Source organism: Kogia breviceps, chromosome X, assembly GCF_026419965.1.
Source record: "Kogia breviceps isolate mKogBre1 chromosome X, mKogBre1 haplotype 1, whole genome shotgun sequence".
NCBI lineage: Eukaryota > Metazoa > Chordata > Mammalia > Artiodactyla > Physeteridae > Kogia > Kogia breviceps.
This window is the reverse complement of record NC_081330.1, coordinates 60,481,502-60,501,453: the sequence shown is the minus strand read 5'-3', so window position 1 is coordinate 60,501,453 and position 19,952 is coordinate 60,481,502.

The window sequence follows — 19,952 nt, the reverse complement described above, 5'->3', positions numbered from 1 at the left end:
TTGATATTTCTAATTTAGTAATCAAACATTTATTTCTCTTCCTTTAATGAAAGGAAATAATAAACTTGAAAAATAAACTTAGAGAAAGACACTCAAGTTTAGGTAGATACTTTGCACATGTTTGAATAATATTGCTGGTTGTTTTCTACATTGGAGCAGAGAAGTTTTCTCTATGATGAAGCTCCAAGTGGGGGAAATGGGAAATCTGAATAAATATCTACACTGATAGAAGTTGGGTTATTCCAGGTGACTTCACTTCTTTAAAGGGTAAGGCCTGCTTTAATATGTAGCGGTAGAGAACTATACAAATTTAAAATAAAAGAAATATACTTGTATGCCTTTAAAGGGCAGATTACAATGAGAATGAAGCTAACAAAGTAAATTAATAGAAGTTATTAGTAAGCTTTACTTTAGTAAATAGATAAGAATGCAAACACGAGTTAATTAGCATATCAGCATAATTAAATATATACTTGTAAAGTACTTGACAAGTTTTTAAAAGCAGTTTAAATATTCCTCATGAAACCTTATTTACATTATCTTATTGGTTAGCATATTTTCTAAAGGTGTTGTAAAGATAAACATTCCCCTGACTTAATAATTTTTAAAAAACAAAGTAATGAAATCTGTATTCATTAGCTTATACTATTATTTCCCAGAGTATTAACTAGCCATACTATCACAAGGATGTTCAATATCAAATTTCAAACAAATTATGTTAATATTTTACTATTTCCACTATACTCCTACTGTTAATGTGGATAAGCATGATAATTTCATAAGTTATTTATACTTCTGATGACTTGATTCACAGCTCAGCAACCTTTCATGTCAGGTTATATTAATTTATTTTCTCCATCATATAATACATTGTATCATGTTATTTCTCATTTCTTTAATTTCTTATCTCTAAATAGATCTAAATAGATATGGCAGAAGCAGTTCTGTTTTGAATATAGTTTTGAAGCACTTTACCCAAGAGGTTGTACCTTCCCCAAATTGTTCACATATATTAACTATATAGATTTGTTGTTGATAAAATTCCAAATATTAAAGCACTTACAAATCAAAAACTATATTTTATCTCATTTCAATTAAGTCCTTTTTAGGTAATATTATAACAGATTATAAATATGTTTCAGTTATCCTCTCTGACTGTACTTGCATATTTAATAGGGTCTCTTTTGTCAGTTAAATTTTGTACCTAAGCATTTCTGTAAAGACCTACAAAACTGTCCTTCCTAAGCCTTTCTCACTAAAGATGCTGAATTTAAAATAGAGTGGTGGAATAGAAAGTGTAAACAGACAAAAGAGCCACAAGCAAGTCTATTCCAGTAGAATTGTGTAGTTATCTTCACAAGGATGTATAGTCTCTACTTTCCTTGACATCTCCTAAAACTCTTTTTTGTCTTATTTCAGAGTTGGATTATAGCTCTCTTGTATATGGAGAAAACTTTGAAAGAGCAGAAATAAATGGGGAGAAAGTACTTAACATCACCCTGCAAAAACTTAATGAACTCGGCATAATCCAGACTGACCACTGGGATATCATATTAAAAGCAGTCACTAATATTTATAAAAAGGTTAGTATAGCACTGTACTATTATTGCCTTTCTAGTTCAGAAAAAAATGAATTAAAGGGAAGAAGTGTGCTATATGGTTTACAGTAAATTGCAGGTTTTTGCCTTTCCAGTCCAAAAGTAATTTTGACTGATATGGTCTCCAATTACTCTGCTTAAGAATTCTATGGGCCCCTCTCATTCCTATATTTGAATCATGGCACTCTCTGAAGTGGTTGCTGTTTCTTGCTCTTCCTTGAGGAGGATGTGTCCCATCATTCTTGGGAAAACTCAAGGATAATCTTCATAAAGATACTTTCTCCCAGAAATGAATGTCAGAGATGGAGGATCTTGGAAATTAGCTCAAAAATTCCTATAAGATCAAAGGATGAAAAAAGCAGCTATATCTACTGAGGCACACAATGAATCAAAAAATAATGAGGGAGTTATCAAGGCCAGATACGATATTCCAGACAGCTGTTTTGGCACCTAGAAATAGAATTGCCATTTTATATAATAGTCAAGTCAATCAAAACCTCACTAATAAATACAAAGTGTAAACCTATAACTATTTAACAAAGATAAAGAAAGCTTGGAGTTTTTCATTATTTCAGGACTGTGAATATGCTAAAATCCACCCATCAATTCAACAAATTTGTGGACATTTGATTACCTGAGTAACTCAAGTAATGTTATATGCTTAATTGTGTCTAATAAGTTTCATTTGACAGGCTTAAAAACAATTTATTTCTAAGAAATTTTAAAATTTTCTAATATGCCATATCTCTTTTGGGTGAACTTTATCCTTCCACTTTTTCTTTAAGCAGAGTGTGTACTCCTTTTAAAAATAAAGTCTCTGTGTATCTTTTCCTTCATATTCTAGTTAGACTCTACAAGATTATGAAAATATGTGTATTTGATTACACTTTGTATCCTATTAAGTTACAAATTCAACTGAGACTATTAAGTAACAAAAACCATGAGAATCCTTGCACACTGCCTGAACAAACTGTGAGGCAGTCCAAAAAGGGCTCAGTTTTAACAATCACTTAGATTATTTAAACACCAGTTTATTTATATATGGAAGGCTTATACTACAGACTATTGACTATATTGAGAGTTCAAGTAGTCGTTCCCTACAGAGCAGAATACTATTTGAAAGCATGTGATGAGGGAAAACTCTAACAGTATCAATCTCTCCATATTAACCAGCCATTCTCTACAATACCTTGGCATCAAAACTCAATTGTTCCTTGTTCTTAGAAAATCTCATATATTAATTTTTGTGATTATGCTACCATATTACCCACCCCCAGCAGTGTTTCAAAGGAGCTTTCTTTGATGAAAAAGGAAAAGGGATTTGTAATGCATACATTAGTACATCTGTCAAGTTTTTTGAGGTATATATAAACTTGAAGATCTTAAAAAACTATACCCTCTAAATGTTCCATGACTATGTTTATCTTGCATGGGATCTGTCTGACTAAAGATGCTGATTCTAAGTAGCCAAGCTATAAACTGTATTTCATTGAATTTAAGATGCTACTGTTGAGGTGTGCCATGATTTCATTTACCACTATGATAAAAAATAATGCTAACAGTTAAGCTAGTCCAATGCATTCTTTGCATGTGGATAATCAATTGCATCGTGATTTTAGAGATTTTATAGTACAAAAAACTCTCCTCTTCCAATGAAATATGGTATTATATAAGTCTATATGGTCCCTAAGGCATGGGTTCTGGTAATATTTTGTAATATCAAACTGAAAAGGAACATAGGTTCTTAGGGTCATAGAGAGATGTGTTTTTATGTAGTTGGTTGAGCAATGACTTTTAGTAGGGCTATTTCTGACCGAAATTCTGAAAATGAGCCATGTATCATATCATGTGTTAACTGGACATCTGGAGATTCCAGGATAGAACAATCATAACTCTGTTAGAAGGAAAGTGCTCAAGAGAATGTGAGCTGGAAATAATCAAACAGAAAAAGTGGTCAAGTGACAGTCTCTGAATAGCAAGTGATTTCTTAGGGAAGAGGAGTATTTTTTTTTTTTTTATTTTAGGCTCTCATGGAAGAATGAAACTTGAAAAAAAATGAGAGGAAAAATCAGCAATTGTAAAATATAACTATTATCCTTGGCATATGTTTAATAAAACTCCATCATAACTTTTAATGTCAAATGGAAAATGGATACATGGACCACATGCCTATAGATTTTAAATATGTTGTAAAAGATAAAATTAAGAATTAGAGGCCAATAACACTGATGAACATAGACACAAATATCCTCAACAAAATACTAGCAAACCAAATCTAACAATACATTAAAAGGATCATAAACCATGATCAAGTGGGATTTATTCTAGGGATGCAAGGATTTTTCAATATACACAAATTGATCAGTGTGATATACCACATCAACAAACTGAAGAATAAAAAATCATATGATCATCTCAATAGATGTAGAAAAAGCTTTTGACAAAATTCATCATCAATTTATGATAAAAACTCTCCAGAAAGTGAGCATAGAGGGATCCTACCTCAACATAATAAAGACCATATGTGAAAAAACTACAGTTAACATCATACTCAACAGTGGAAAGCTGAAAGCATTTCCTCTGAGATCAGGAACAAGGCAAGGATGTCCACCCTCACCACTTTTATTCAACATAGTTTTGGAAGACCCTAGCCAAGGAAATCAGACAAGAAAATCTGTTGCATTTCTATGCATTAAAAACAAAAAAATCAGAAAGAGAAATTAAAGAAACAATCACATTTACCTTCACATCAGAAAGAATAAAATACCTAAGGATAAACCTACCTAAGGAGGCAAAAGCTCTGTACTCTGAAAACTATAAGACACTGATGAAATAAACTGAAGCTTACACAAACAGGTGGAAAGATAGACCATGTTCTTGGATGGGAAGAATCAATATTGTCAAAATGACTATACTACCCAAGGCAATGTAGAGAGTCAATGCAATCCCTATCAAATTACCAATGGCAAAAAAAAATCAGCAATGGCATTCTTCACAGAACTAGAACAAAAATCTTAAAATTTGTATAGAGACACAAAAGACCCAAAATAGCCAAAGCAAATTTGAGAAAGAAAAATGGAGCTGGAGCAATCAGGCTTCTTGATTTCAGATTACATTACAAAGCTACAGTCATCAAAACAGTATGGTACACACACAGAAACAGAGATATCGAACAATGGAACAGGATAGAAAGTCCAGAAATAAACCCACACATCTATGGTCAATTAATCTATTATAAAGGAGGCAAGACAATTCAATGGAATAAAGACAGGCTCTTCAATAAGCAGTGCTGGGAAAACTGGACAGCTATATGTAAAAAATGAAATTAGAACATTCTTTAACACCATACACAGAAATAAACTCACAATGGATTAAAGACCTAAATGTAAGACCAGATACTATAAAACTCTTAGAGGAAAATATAGTCAGAACAGTCTTTGACATAAATCACAGCAGTATTTTTTTGATCCATCTCCTAGAGTAATGAAAATAAAAACAAAAATAAACAAATGGGACCAAATTAAAGTAAATGCTTTTGCACAGCAAAGGGAACCATAAAAAAATGAAAAGACAACACACAGAATTGGAGAAAATATTTGCAAAAACCAACAAGGGATTAAACTCCAAAATTTACAAACAGCTCATGCAGCTCTATGTCAAAAAAACAACCCAAAAAAGTGGGCAGAAGAGGACACCTCAAGATGGCAGAGGAGTAAGATGTGGAGATCACCTTGATCTCCAAAAATACATCAGAAATGCATCTACATGTGGAACAACTCCTACGGAACACCCACTGAACACTGGCAGAAGATCTCAGACTTCTCAAAAGGCAAGAAACTTCCCATGTACCTGGGTAGGGCAAAAGAAAAAAGAAAAAACAGAGACAAAAGAATAGGGATGGGACCTGAACCTCTGAGATGGAGCTGTGCAGGAGGAAAATATTCCACACACTAGGAAGTTCTTTCACTGGTGATGGGGGATGGGTGGGGTGAAGCTTCAGAGCCACAGAGGAGAGAACAGCAATAGAGGTGCAGAGGGCAAAGCAGAGAGATTCCTGCACAGAGGATCAGTGCTGACCAGCACTCACCAGCCGGAGAGGCTTGTCTGCTCACCCGCCAGAGCGGGTGGGGACTGGGAGCTGAGGCTCAAGTTTCGAAGGTCAGACCCCAGGGATAAAACCGGGGTTGGCTGTATGAACACAGCCAGAAGGGGGCTAGTGAGCCACAGCTAACTGGGAGGGAGTCTTGGAAAAATTCTAGACCTGCTTAAGAGGCAAGAGACCATTGTTTCAGGGTGTGTGAGGAGAGGGGATTCAGAGGACCACCTAAACAAGCTCTAGAGACAGGAGCAAGCTGCAGCTATCATCATGGGCACCAGAGACGGGCATGAAATGCTAAGGCTGCTGCTGCAGCCACCAAGAAGCCTATGTGCAAACACAGGTCACTATCCACACTTCCCCTCCCAGGAGCCTGTGCAGCCCCTCACTGCCAGGATCCCATGATCCAGGGAAAACTTCCCCATGAGAACACAGGGCACACCTCAGGTTGTTGCAACGTCATGCCGGCCTATACCGCCGCAGGTTCAGCCTGCAATCCATACCCCTTCCTCCCCCTGGCCTAAGTGAGGCAGAGCCCTATAATCAGCTGATCCTTTAACCCCGTGCTGTCTGGGTAGAAACAGATGCCCTCAGACGACCTAAAGAAAGAGGTGCGGCCAATCCAAAGCTGAACTCCAGGAGTGTGCATACAAAGAACAGAAAGGGAAATTTCTCCCGTCAGCCTCAAGAGTAGCAGATTAAAACTCCACAATAAATTTGATGTATACTTCGTCTGTGGAATACATGGATAGACAACGAAACATCTCAAAATTGAGGGAGTGGACTTCGAGAACAACTGTAGACTAGGGGTTTGCTTTCTTCATCTAATTTTTTTCTGATTTTACATTTATTTTCCTTTAGTATTTAGAGTTTATTATCATTGGTAGATTTGTTTATTCTTTTTGTTGCTCTCTTCTGTTTTTAAAAATATACATATATGTATATTTTCTTCCTTTTTCTCTTTTCCTGAGTGTGTATGTGTATGCTTCTTTGTGTGATTTTCTCTTTATAGCTTTGCTTTTACCTTTTGTCCAGGGTTTTATCTTTATTTTTTTTATTTTTTATTTTTTTGTATAGTTTTTAGTGCTTGTTGCCACTGGTGGATTTGTTTTTTGGACTGGTTGCTCTATTCTTTTTCTTTCTTTCTTTCTTTCTTTCTTTCTTTCTTTCTTTCTTTCTTTCTTTCTTTCTTTCTATTACCTTTTAATTTTTAAAATTTTTAATATTATTTTTATTTAAATAATGTTATTTTTATTTTCCCTTTTTTTCCTTATTTTTTTCTCCCTTTTCTTTGGAGCTGTATAGCTGACAGGGTCTTGGTGCTCTGGCCAGATGTCAGGCCTGTTCCTTAGAGGTGGGAGAGCTGAATTCAGTATATGCGTACAGGAAAGACCTCCTGGTTTCATGTAATATCAAACAGTGAAAGACCCTCAGAGATCACCATCTCAATGCTAAGACCCAGCTCCACTCAACAACCAGCAAGTTACAGTGATGGACACCCTATGCCAAAAAACTAGAAGACAGGAACACAAACCTACCCATTAGAAGAGAGGCTGCCAAAAATCATAATAAGGTCACAGACACCCCCAAAACACAGCACCAGACGTGCACCTGCCCACCAGAAAGACAAGATCCAGGCTCATCCACCAGAACACAGGCAATAGTCCCCTCTACCAGGAAGCCTACACAACTCAGTGAACCAACATTAGCCACTGGGGGCAGACACCAAAAAGAACGGGAACTGCAAACCTGCAGCCTGTGAAAAGGAGACACCAAACAGTGTTAGTTAAGCAAAATGCAAAGACAAAAAAAACACACAGAAGAGAAAGAAGCAGAGTAAACACCAACCAGACCAAACAAATGAAGAAGAAATAGGCAGTTTACCTGAAAAAGAATTCAGAATAATGATAGTCAGGATGATCAAAAATCGTGCATATAGAATGCAGAAAATACAAGAAATATTTAAGAAGGACCAAGAAGAACTAAACAGCAAACAAACCATGATGAACAACACAATAAATAAAATTTAAAATTCTCTAGAAGCAATCAATACCAGCATAACTGAGGCAGAAGAACAGATACGTGACCTAGAAGACAAAATAGTGGAAACAACTACCACAGAGCAGAATAAGGAAAAAAGAATCAAAAGAATTGAGGACAGTCTCAGAGACCTCTGGGACAACAATAGATGAACCAACATTCGAATTATAGGGGTTCCAGAAGAAGAAGAGAAAAAGAAAGGGACTGAGAAAATATTTGAAGAGATTAGAGTTGAAAAATTCCCAAATATGGGAAAGGAAATAGTCAACCAAGTCCAGGAAGCACAAAGAGTCCCATACAGGATAAATCCAAAGATAAATATGCCATGACACATATTAATCAGACTATCAAAATTAAAGACAAAAAATATTAAAAGCAGAAAAGGAAAAACAGGTAATAGCATACAAGGGAATCCCCATAAGTTTAACAGCTGATCTTTAGGCAGAAATTCTGCAAGTCAGAAGGAAATGGCAGGACATAATTAAAGTAATGAAAGGGAAAAACCTACAAACAAGATTATTCTACCCACCAAGGATATCATTCAGATTCGACAGAGAAATTAAAACCTTTATAGACAAGCAAAAGCTAAGAAAATTTAGAACCACCATACCAACTATACAACAAATGCTAAAGGAAATTCTCTACACAGGAAACACAAGAGAAGGAAATGACCTACAATAACAAACCCAACACAACTAAGAAAATGGTAATAGGAACATACATATTGATAATTACCTTAAATGTAAATGTATTAAATACTCCAAGCAAAAAGGCATAGACTGGCTGAATGGATACAAAAACAGGACCCATATATATGCTATCTACAAGAAACCCACTTCAGACCTAGGGACACATATAGACTGAAAGTGAGGGGATGGAAAAAGATATTCTATGAAAATGGAAATCAAAAGAAAGCTGGATTAGCTATACTCAGATCAGACAAAATAGACTTTAAAATAAAGATTATTATAAGAGACAAAAAGGACATTACATAATGATCAAGGGATCAATCCAAGAAGAAGATATAACAATTGTAAATATTTATGCACCCAACATAGGAGCACCTCAATACATAAGGCAAATGCTAACAGTCATAAAAAAGGAAATTGACATTAACAGTCACAGTAGGGGACTTTAACACCCCACATTCACAATGGACAGATCATCCAAAATGAAAATAAATAAGGTAACGCAAGCTTTAAAGGACACATTAGAACTGGTGGACTTGATATTTTTAGGACATTCCATCCAAGAACAAGAAAATACACTGTCTTCTCAAGTGCTCATGCAACATTCTCGAGGATACGTCATATCCTGGGTCACAAATCAAGCCTTGATAAATTTAAGAAAATTGAAATCATATCAAGCATCTTTTCCCACCACAACTCTATGAGACAAAATATATATTACTGGAAAATATCTGTAAAAAATACAAACACATGGAGGCTAAACAATATGCTCATAAATAACCAGGAGATCACTGAAGAAATCAGAGAGAAAATCAAATAATACCTAGAAACAAATGACAGTGAAAACACAACAACCCAGAACCAATGGGATTCAGCAAAAGCAGTTCTAAGAGGGAAGTTTATAGCAATACAATCCTATCTGAAGAAACAAGAAACATCTCAAATAAACACTACCTTACACCTAAAGCAATTAGAGAAAGAAGAGAAAAGAAAACCCAAAGTTAGCAGAATGAAAGAGACCATAAATATCAGATCAGAAATAAATGAAAAAGAAATGAAGGAAACAATAGCAAAGATCAGTAAAGTAAAACCTGCTCCTTTGTGAAGGTACACAAAATTGATAAAACATTATCTAGACTCATCAAGAAAAAAGGGAGAAGACTCAAGTCAGTAGAATTAGAAATGAAAAATGAGAAGTAACACCTGACACTGCAGAAATACAAAGGATCATGAGAGATTACTACAGGCAACTGTATGCCAATAAAATGAACAAGCTTGAAGACATGGACAAATTCTTAGAAAAGCACAACCTTTTGAGACTCAACCAGAAACAAATAGAAAATATAAACAGACCAATCACAAGCCCTGGAATTGAGACTGTGATTTAAAATCTTCCAACCAATAATTGCCCATGATCAAATGGCTTCACAGGTGAATTCTATCATATATTCAGAGAAGAGTTAACACCTACCTTTCTCAAACTCTTCCAAAATACAGCAAAGGGAAGAACACTCCCAAACTCATTTTCCAAGGCCACCATCACCCTGATACCAACACCAGAAAAAGATGTCATAAAGAAAGAAAACTACAGGCCAATATGACTGATGAATGTAGATGCAAAAATCCTCAACAAAACACTATCAAAAAGAATCCAACAGCACATTAAAAGGATCATACACCATGATCAAGTGGGTTTTTTTCCCAGGAATGCAAGAATTCTTCAATATATGCAAATCAATCAATATGATATACCATATTAACAAATTGAAGGATAAAAAACATATGATCATCTCAATAGATACATAAAAAGCTTATGACAAATTCAACCCTCCAGAAAGTAGGCAAAGAGGGAACATTTCTCACACTTATAAAGGCCATATATGACAAAACCACAGCCAACATCATCCTCAATGGTGAAAAACGAAAACCATTTCCACTAAGATCAGGAACAAGACAAGGATGTCCACTCTCACCACTATTATTCAACATAGTTTTGGAAGTTCTGGCCACAGCAATCAGAGAAGAAAAAGAAATAAAAGGAATCTAAATTGGAAAAGAAGAAGTAAAGGTGTCACTGTTTGCAGATGACATGATACTATTCAAAGAGAATCCGAAAGACTCTACCAGAAATCTACTAGAGCTAATCAATGAATTTGGTAAAGTAGCAGGGTACAAAATTAAAGCACAAAAATCTCTTGCATTCCTATACACTAATGATGAAAATTCTGGAAGAGAAATTAAGGAAGCACTCCTATTTACCATTGCAAAAAAAGGATAAAATACCTAGGAATAAACCTACCTAGGAGACAAAAGACCTGTATGCAGAAAAGTATAAGACCCTGATGAAAGAAATTAAAGATGATACAAACAGATGGAGAGATATACCATGTTCTTGGATTGGAAGAATCAACATTGTGAAAATGACCATACTACCCAAAGCAATCTACAGATTCAATGCAATCACTTTCAAACTACCAATGGCATTTATTCACAGAACTAGAAAAAAAGTTCACAATTTTTATGGAAACAGAAAAGACCCCAAATAGCCAAAGCAATCTTGAGATAGAAAAATGGAGCTGCAGGAATCCAACTCCCAGACTGCAGACTCTACTACAAAGGTCCGGTAATCAAGACAGTATTGTACTGGCACAAAAACAGAAATATAGATCAATGTAACAGGATAGAATGGCCAGAGATAAAGCCATGCACAGGAGGCAAGAATATACAATGGAGAAAAGACAGCTTCTTCAATAGTGGTGCTGGGAAAACTGGACAGCTACATGTAAAAGAATGAATTTATAACACTCCCTAACACCATACACAAAAATAAACTCAAAATGGGTTAAAGACCTAAATGTAAGGCCAGACACTATCAAACTCTTAGAGGAAAACATAGGCAGAACACTCTATGACATCAATCACAGCAAGATCCTGTTTGACCCACCTCCTAGAAAAATGAAAATAAAAACAAAAATAAACCAATTGGATCTAATGAAACTTAAAAGCTTTTGCACATCAAAGGAAAGCATAATCAAGATGAAAAGAAAACCCTCAGAAAAGGAGAAAGTATTTGCAAATGAAGCAACTGACAAAGGAGTAATCTCCAAAATTTACAAGCAGCTCCTACTGCTCAGTATCAAATAACAAACAACCCAGTCCGCAAATAGGAAGAAGACCTAAAGAGACATTTCTCCAAAGAAGATATACAGATTGCCAACAAACAAATGAATGGATCCTCAACATCACTAATCATTACAGAAATGCAAATCAAATCTACAATGAGGTATCACCACACACTAGTCAAAGTGGCCATTATCAAAAACCTACAAACAATAAATGCTGGAGACAGTGTGGAGAAAAGGGAACATTCTTGCTTTGTTGGTGGGAATGTAAATTGATACAGCCACTGTGGAGAATAGTACGGAGCTTCCTTAAAAGACTAAAAATAGTACCATATGACCCAGCATCCCACTACTCGGCATGTACCCTAAGTAAACCATAATTCAAAAATAGACATGAACCACAGTTTTCGTTGCATCTCTGTTTACAATAGCCAAGACATGGAAGCAACCTAAGTGTCCATTGACATGAATGGATAAAGAAGATGTGGCACATATGTAAAATGGAATATTATTCAGCTATAAGAAGGAACGAAATTAAGTTATTTGTAGTGAGGTGGATGGACCTAGAGTCTGTCATACAGAGTGAAGTATGTCAGAAAGAGAAAAACTAATACCATATGCTAACACATTTACATGGAATCTAAAAATAATAATAATAATAATGGTTCTGAAGAACTTAGGGGCAGGACAGGAATAAAGATGCAGATGTGGAAGATGGACTTGAGGACACAGGGAGGGGGGAGCGTAACCTAGGACAAAGTGAGAGAGTGGCATGGACTTATATATACTACTAAATGTAAAATGGCTCGTGGCAAGAGCTGCATAGCACAGGGAGATCAGTTCGGTGCTTTGTGGCCTCTTAGAGGGGTGGGATAAGGATGGTGGGAAGGAGACGCAAGAGGGAGGAGACATGGGGCTATACGTATATGTATAGCTGATTCACTTTGTTATAAAGCAGAAACTAACACACCATTGCAAAGCAATTATACTTCAATAAGGATGTTAAAACAAAAATTACCCAGGTTCTTAATGTTCCTGTTTGTGCAAGAACGCTTGATTACATATCACTTCATTAGTCCTATGGGCAAAGGACAGAGCCCTGGGCTCTGCAAGGACCTGTCCTCCCTTGGGGCTTCTCTCCTTCATATGGAGAGCCAGCTTCTCCCTTGTTGAGGGCCAGGTAATCCTTCTGCTTCTGTAACAAGCCCCCTTTCCTCTACAGAAGAAATGAACTCTTGGACTCTGCAATGAGCCTCTGACCCTTCGAACTGCCCCTCATGTGAGGTCAGAGTCAGACATCCTCTCTGTCATGATGCTCCCTCATTCATGACTGGGTCCGTGTGCCTCAACTCCAATTCAGGGCTGGCTGGCCCTGTTTACTGCATTTGGAATCTTTCTCCTTACAGGTTTTGTTCTGTCCATCTTTTACACTCACAGTGTTTGCTCTCCACACCCAATAATCTCTCCAGTTCAGTCAGTATTTGTTTTCTACAGCAGCACTCTTCTTTTTTAAGTGTTTACCTGATAGCAGTATTTGTCTTTCTTGCTCACTTTTGATTCCTTTTAATTCTCTTACTGTTGAATTTCTTTTAAAAGTAGCTTTGGAATAAAAGAAGGACAAATTAGGGGTATGGAATCAACAGATGCCAACCAGTGTGTATAAAATGGATAAGCAGCAAGGATATACTGTATAGCACAGGGAATTATAGCCATTATCTTATGATAACTTTTAATGGAGTATAATCTATAAAAATACAGAATCAGTATTCTGTATATGTGAAGATAGTATAATATTGTAAATCAACTACACTTCAATAAAAATTTGTATCTGCCTGGGGAAAAAAATGAGCAGAAGACCTAAATAGATATTTCTCCAAATTAGTTATACAGATGGCCAAGAAGCACATGAAAAGATGCTCAACATTGCTAATTATTAGAGAAATGCAAATCAAAATTAAAATGAGATATCACCACACACCTGTTAAAATAGCCATCATCAAAAGACTACAAAAAATAATGCTGGAGAGGATGTGGAGAAAAGGTGAACCTTCCTACATCGTTGGTTTGGTGGGAATGTAAGTTGGTACAGCCACTATGGAGAACAGTATGGAAGTTCCTTAAGAAACTAAAAATAGAGTAACCGTATGATCCAGCAATCCCACTCCTGGGCATATATCCAGAGAAAAACATTGTTTGAAATGATACATGCACCCCAATGTTCATTTCAGTGCTGTTTACAGTACCCAAGACATGGAAGCAACCTACATATCCATCCACAGATGAATGGAAAAAGAAGTTGTACTACACATATACAAGGGAATATTATTCAGCCATAGAAAAGAATGAAATAATGCCATTTGCAGCAACATGAATGGACCTAGAGATTGTCATACTCAGTGAAGTAAGTCAGAGAAAGACAAATATCATGTGATATTGCTTATATGTGTAATCTAAAAAAATGATACAAATGAACTTGTTTACAAAACAGAAACAGACTCACATACTTAGAGATTGAACTTATGTCTACTGGTGGGGAAGGATGATGGGAGGGATAGATTGTTTGTTTGAGACTGACATGTACACACTGCTATACTTAAAAATAGATAAGCAACACCGACCTACTGTATAGCACAGGAATTCTGCCAAATACTCTGTGGTAATCTATATTGGAAAAGAATCCTTACATTCCTGTAATAAACCCCACTAGATCATGGTGTATGATCCTTTTAATGTGCTGTTGGATTCTCTTTGCTAGTATTTTGTTGAGGATTACGCATCTATGTTCATCAATGATATTGGCCTGTAGTTTTCTTTCTTTCTGACATCGTTGTCTGGTTTTGGTATCAGGGTTATGGTGGCCTCATACAATGAGTTTGAGTTTGTTCCTACCTCTGCTATCTTTTGAAAGAGTTTGAGAAAGATAGGTGTTAGCTCTTCTCTAAATGTTTGATAGAATTCACCTGTGAAGCCATCTGGTCCTGGGCTTTTGTTTGCTGGAAGATGTTGAATCGCAGTTTCAATGTCAGTGCTTGTGATTGGTCTGTTCATATTTTCTATTTCTTCCTGGTTCAGTCTCGACAGGTTGTGCATTTCTAAGAAATTGTCCATTTCTTCCAGGTTGTCCATTTCATTGGCATACAGTTGCTTGTAGTAATCTCTAATAATCTTTTGTATTTCTGCAGTGTAAGTTGTTACATCTCCTTTTTCATTTCAAATTCTATTGATTTGAGTCTTCTCCCTTTTTTTCTTGATGAGTCTGGCTAATGGTTCTTCAATACACACAACTTAATCAACATGATACACCATATCAACACACTGAAGGAAAAAAAAAACATATGATCATCTCAATAGATAAAGAGAAAGCTTTTGAAAAAATTCAAAACACATTTATGATAGAAACCTTGCAGAAAGTAGGCATAGAGGGAACTTTCCTCAACATAATGAAGGCCATATGTGACAAACCCACAGCCAACATTGTTATCAAAGGTGAAAAACTGAAACCATTTCCACTAAGAACAGGAACAAGACAAGGTTGCCCACTCTCACCACTCTTATACAATATAGTTTTGGAAGTTCTAGCCAAAGCAATCAGAGAAAAAAAAAGAAATAGAAGGAATCCAAATAGGAAAAGAAGAAGTACAGTGGTCACTGTTTGCAGATGACATGATACTATACATAGAGGATCCTAAGGATGCTACCAGAAAACTACTAGAGCTAATCAATGAATGTGGTAAAGTGGCATGATACAAAATCAATGAACAGAAATCTCTGGCATTCATACACACTAATGATGAAAAATCTGAGAGTGAAATTAAGAAAACACTCCTATTTACAATTGCAACAAAAAGCATAAAATATCTAGGAATAAACCTACCTAAGGAGACAAAAGACTTGTATGCAGAAAACTAAAAGACACTCATGAAAGAAATTAAACATGACACAAGTAGATGGAGAGATATACCATGTTCTTGAATTGGAAGAATCTACATTGTGAAACTTTCTCTAATACCCAAAGAAATCTACAGATTCAATACAATCACTATCAAACTTCTACAGGCAATTTTTACAGAATTAGAACAAAAAATTTCACAATTTGCATGGAAACACCAAAGACGCTGAATAGTCAAAGCAATCTTGAGAATGAAAAATGGAGCTGGAAGAATCAGGCTCCCTGACTTCAGACTATACTACAAAGCTACGGTAATCAAGACAGTATGGTACTGGCACAAAAACAGAAATATACATCAATGGAACAGGTTAGAAAGCCCAGAGATAAACTCACACACATATGGTGACCTTATCTTTGAAAAAGGAGGCTAAAATAAACAGTGGAGAAAAGACAACCTCTTCAATAAGTGGTGCTGGGAAAACTGGACAGGTACAGGTAAAAGTATGAAATTAGAACACTCCCTAACCCCATATAAAAAAATAAACTCAAAATGGGTTAAAGACCTAAATGTAAGGCCAGACACTATCAAACTCTTAGAGGAAAACATAGGCAAAACCCTCTATGTCATAAATCACAGCAAGATCCTTTTTGACCCATCACCTAGAGATATGGAAATAAAAACAAAAATAAACAAATGGGACCTACTGAAACTTAAAAGCTTTTGCACAGCAAAGGGTACCATAAACAAGACCAAAAGACAACCCTCAGAATGGCAGAAAATATTTGCAAATGAAGCAACTGACAAAGGATTAATTTCCAAAATTTATAAGCAACTGATGCAGCTCAATAACACAAAAGAAATGACCCAATCCAAAAATGGGCAGAAGAACTAAATAGACATTTCTCCAAAGAAGATATACAGTTTGCCAACAAACACATGAAAGAATGCTCAACATCATTAATCATTAGAGAAATGCAAATCAAAACTACAATGAGATATCATCTCACACTGGTTAGAATGGCCATCATCAAAAACTCTAGAAACAATAAATGCTGGAGAGGGTGTGGAGAAAAGGGAACACTCTTGCACTGCTGGTGGGAATGTAAATTGATACAGTCACTATGGAGAACAGTATGGAGGTTCCTTAAAAAACTACAAATAGAACTACCAGACCACCCCGCAATCCCACTACTGGGCATATACCCTGAGAAAACCATAATTCAAAGAGTCATGTACCACAATGTTCATTGCAGCTCTATTTACAATAGCCAGGAGATGGAAGCAACCTAAGTGTCCATCAACAGATGAATGGATAAAGAAGATGTGGCACATATATACAATGGAATATTACTCAGCCATGAAAAGAAATGAAACTGAGTTGTTTGTAATGAGGTGGATAGACCTGGAGTCTGTCATACAGAGTGAAGTAAGTCAGAAGGAGAAAAACAAATACTGTATGCTAACACATATATACGGAATCTAAGAAAAAAATGTCATGAAGAGATTAGTGGTAGGACGGGAATAAAACACAGACCTACTAGAGCATGGACTTGAGATATGGGGAGGGGGAAGGGTAAGCTGTGAGGAAGTGAGAGGGTGGCAGGGACATATATACCCTGCCAAATGTAAATTAGATAGATAGTGGGAAGCTGCCACATAGCACAGGGAGATCACCTCTGTGCTTTGTGAACACCTAGAGGGGTGGGATAGGGTGAATGGGAGAGAGGGTGACACAAGAGGGATGAGATATGGGAACATATGTATATGTATAACTGATTCACTTTGTTGTAAATGAGAAACTAACACACTATTGTAAAACAGTTATACTCCAATAAAGATGTTAAAAAAAATAAAATTTAATTTAAAAATAAAAGAATCATTGTCAACAACAACAACAACAAAACCCTCTGTGGCATAAATCACAGCAAGATCCTTTTTGACCCACATCCTAGAGAAATGGAAATAAAAAGAAAAGTAAACAAATGCAAACTAATGAAACTCAAAAGCTTTTTCACAGCAAAGGAAACCATAAACAAGACCAATAGACAACACTCAGGATGGGAGACAATATTTGCAAATGAAGCAACTGACAAAGGATTAATCTCCAAAATGTATAAGCAACTCATGCAACTCAATAACAAAAAAACAAACAACCCAATCCAAAAATGGGCAGAAGAGCTAAATAGACATTTCTCCAAAAAGTTATACAGATTGTTAACAAACACTTGAAAGAACGCTCAACATCATTAATCATTAGAGAAATGCAAATCAAAAATACAGTGAGATATCATCTCACACTGGTCAGAATGGTCATCATCAAAAAATCTATAAAGAATGCTGGAGAGGGTTGGATAAATGGGAACACTCTTGCACTGCTGGTGGGAATGTAAATTGATACAGCCTCTATGGAGAACAGTCTGGAGGTTCCTTAAAAAACTACAAACAGAACTACCATATGACCCAGCAATCCCGCTACTGGGCATATACCCTGAGGAAACCATAATTCAAAAAGACTCACGTACCAAAATGTTCATTGCAGCTCTATTTACAATAGCCAGGAGATGGAAGCAACCTAAGTGTCCATCAACAGATGAATGGATAAAGAAGATGTGGCACATGTATACAATGAAATATTACTCAGCCATATAAAGAAATGAAACTTAGTTATTTGTAATGAGGTGGGTAGACCTGGAGTCTGTCATACAGAGTGAAGTAACTCAGAAGGAGAAAAACAAATATCATATGCTAACACATATATATGGAATCTAAGAAAGAAAATGTCATGAAGAGACTAGGTGTAGGACGGGAATAAAACACAGACCAACTAGAGCATGGACTTGAGGATATGGGGAGGGGGAAGGGTAAACTGTGACAAAGTGAGAGAGTGGCATGGACATATATACCCTACCAAACGTAGGGTGGATACCTGGTGGGAAGCAGCCACATCACACAGGGAGATCAGCTAGGTGGTTTGTGACCACCTAGAGGGGTAAGATAAGGATGGTGTGAGGCAGGAAAATGCAAGAGGGACGAGATATGGGATCATATGTATATGTATAACTGATTCACTTTGTTTTAAAGCAGAAACTAACACACCATTGTAAAGCAATTATACTCCAATAAACATGCTAAAAAATAAATAAATAAAATAAAAATAAATAAATAAAATATAGGTGAAAATAATAAATGTTTTGAAAAAATTTTAAAAAAATTAAATATAAAAAATAAATTGGAAAATAATTTGAAAAAGAATTGATACATGTATATGTATAACTGAATCACTCTGCTGCAGAAACTAACACAACATTGTTAATCAACTATACTCCACTATAAAGTAAAACTAAAAAAAAAGAATTATAGATAAAAAGAAATGATAATAAATAACCAGATTTTTCAGCACACTTTGTATTACAATTTTGTAGAACTCCAATATAGTTTGTATGTGTTTGGAAAGTGAGAAATCAGGTTTAGAGTATAATTTTGAAAGCTAACCCCATATCAGCTGATAGAGGAAACCCTGGGAATTGTTGTTGAAGAAGATCAGAAAGCTCAATTTGGATATTTTGAGATAATAATCTTGATAATACTATTTGACTTTATGTAGCAAGGAATCGTTTATAAACTACTATTCCATATTCCAGTCTGATTTTAACAACTTTAAGAGATAAGAATAGAATGCTAGACATTCTTTAACACACACAAAATTAAAAATTTTTTTGAAATGATGTGGTGAAAAAAAATAAAGGAACATCAGGGATAGATGCTATCATACCCATTTTATAGTTGAAAAAACTAAGGATCATAGAGTTTAATTGTCTTGCTCCATGATTGCTCGATGAATAAATCATGGATATGGGTCTAGAATTCAGGTCTTCTGGCTCAATATTCTTACCATCTTATCAAAGCAGGAAGCAAAGAAAGGACGAAGCATGGTGAAGGAGTGAATGAATGAGAGGGATCTAGAGGTATCAGAAGAACCAGGAAATCACTAGAAGTTAAGGGAGATATATCTGAGGAGGACATTGTCATCAGAGTCAAATGTTACAGAGAGGTAAAATAAACTTTTATCACACATTTCTGGGCAGTAAAGTTTGAGTCAAAATATTTTATGACATTAAAAATGAAGTATACCATGTGTAAAATAGATATCTAGTGGGAACCTGAGGTATAGGACAGGGAGATCAGCTCGGTGCTCTGTGATGACCTAGATGGGCAGTATGGGAGCGGGGAATGGGAGGGAAGTCCAAGAGGGAGGGGATATATGTATACATATAGCTGATTCACTTCGTTGTAAAGCAGAAACTAACACAACATTGTAAAGCAATTATACTCCAATAAAAAAATGAAATGTTTGACAGGGAGATATAGATCAACCAAATATAACAAACTTGTTTATGTTACTTCTGTTTGGGCCTTTTAAAGTATATAATTTGCTTCATGGGCTATTGTTATTATTAGGTTTGCATATTTTAAATCAGTTAAACAAAATAATTATTGAATTTTCATACTTACCCATA